Consider the following 2,567-nt stretch of genomic DNA (forward strand, 5'->3'; position numbering starts at 1 on the left):
ATCAAGGGATAAGAGATCATTTAGAGGCTCTATAGCACTTTCGTCGACAAGTGGGGATGTAGGTGAACATAACCAAAATGAAAATTATAGTTTTTCTTTAAAGACACAATATAAACATATTTACTTTTCTTTTTAAGATAGACTTTTAGAATTTTTAAAAAAAATTCAATACCTAGGGATTGACTTGTTGGGAGGTTGGTGCCTTCATCCCCTATAGGTGAAGGTATTGTTCAACATAGACCGATGGATTTGTGACATGTGCTTAACCACCTCCCATGGATCCTTGTCTCTAGCTATTGTGACATTCATTGATAGCTCAAGTTTTTGGTGTAATGACAATGGTGATTCCAACAAGTGGTATCAGACCACTGAGTTATAGGCTCAAATCTCTCAAGTCATGCTGAGTGGGGGATCGTTGGGAGGTTGGTGCCTCTATCCCCTCTAGGTGAAGGTACCATTCATCATAGACTGATGGATTTGTGACATGTGCTTAACCACCTCCTGTGGATCCTTGTCTTTGGTTGTTGTGACATTTATTGGCAGCTCAAGCTTTTGGTGTAATAGAAATAGTGATGCCAACATGACTTTCATTATAGGCTTAGTTCAGAGATGTATAGAGATAAAATATATTGGGAGATGGATTGGAAAACAAAGAAAATTCTTTTTGGTTTTTTGGTCTCACTGGTTATCCTCTATGCTTGTGAAGCTTTGGGAGGCAATATGAAGAAATGTGGGTGGAGATAGAGAGGATTCAAGTATGGGTAATTGCAAGCAGTATCAAAGTCAAGACTTCAGGGCAATATGAAATGCTTGTAGAAGAAGAAGGCATTTTCCCATTGGAGGTAGCAGTGATAACTCGACAAGTAAGTTATTTAAAGAAACTTGGAAACATGAATTTAACTAATAGTGGCCCAAAGTTGTAATGGAAGAGGGCTTGGAATGCAAGAAGTAAACATGGGTTTAACAAAACATAAAGTGGTTGAGTGAGTGGGACATCAAGTTACAATAATACCCTAAAACTAATGTGGAAATAAAAATGCTTGTCATTGAAAAATTCTAGATTGACATGTGGAGTTAAAACATGGGTTCAAACAAGGTATATCATATTAAACTGTCCAACCCAACCTAGGAACATGGTGATAAGGCTTACTAAAGGGCACCTATTAAAGGGAAAGCTAGGTTATTAGTGACATGATTGAGGATTGGTTCTCATCATCCTAGATGTGATATAGAGATGGAAAAGGCCCAAAGAGGTGCAAGATTCAAGGATTGGCAAGTTTTGCAAAATGGGTGATTGAAACAAAATGACACTTTGTCATATAGTGCACAATGTATGAGGTATTCAAACTTATTATGAAATCATTTTGAAGGCCAACAACATGCACAATTTATTTGGGAAATATAAGATCAACCAAACTACTCATTTGATTGTCAAGATTCATAAGAGGTCAAACATGGAAAGGAATTTGGAAGATAACTTAAAGTTGTGATTTTGTAGTCCCTTGGACTATTTGGTCTCATAGACATGATCAAAATCCTTCAATTCAATTTGCTATTGATCAAATGCACCAAAACTACCACAAAAGTCATCATAAGACAGGAAGAAAAAGGTAATATCAAAATAATATCACCCTTCAAAAAAACTAATTGTACAAGCCAGTCATCCCCTAAAGCCCCATCCAAAGTAAGCTGGTATTGAGAAAAAATCCCAAAAAGAGAGCATAGCATCATCATCACTCCTCTCTATTTAACTCGTCCGAGCAAACCACTTCTGCAAACTGGTTTATCCACTACAGATTCATCTCCATCTCTATGCCCATCTAGTTTTCCAAAAAAATATTTCCCACAACAACCCAATGTGAAACACAAGCCCAGATAACGCCAAATTCATGATAAATGGTTTGTCTAACCACCTCCACCCAAGTTACAGAAGCTTGGAGAGATCACCAAGACACAACATTCCAACTTTCAATTCAAAAAAAAACTATTGTATCTATATCATTGACAAAGAACTATTCAAAAAACTATTACACAATCTACCAAAAAATTATCAAACATTATCTATGCATTAAAGAAATCTATTCTCTTTAAAAGAATTATTCATCAAAGACTTTGCAGATCAACAACACAATTTTAACCTTAGCTCCTCCCAAGTCCAAAAGCAACGCGAGGAAATGAGAAGAGATAACAGCATTAACCCAATTTCAATTTACTGAGTATAAGCATTGCCGCCCCAATATCATACTTTTCTATGGTTAGAAGCCTTGGCTTATTTTAAACTAATTGTAATCTGAGGTCCATGATCACACCGACAAGACACATTTTTATTTTCTCACACTAGAGTCAAATAGGGGATTCCATAACTTGAAAAGTAATCGAAAATGTAATGTACCTCTAATATTGAGGAAGCCAATTTAAAGAAAAACCACCCGAATTCCTACAGTAGGCTATCCTTAGTAATTGAAACTCCTTAAAAGACTAGATTGTCATGCCATCTCCACTTCATTCATGCGCCAAACAAGGCACATTATCTCAATGTTCTTAAATTTTCTCTGAGAGGAAACGAA

This window comes from Cupressus sempervirens, chromosome 10, assembly GCF_028749045.1.
Source record: "Cupressus sempervirens isolate cs-2001-9-10 chromosome 10, ASM2874904v1, whole genome shotgun sequence".
NCBI lineage: Eukaryota > Viridiplantae > Streptophyta > Pinopsida > Cupressales > Cupressaceae > Cupressus > Cupressus sempervirens.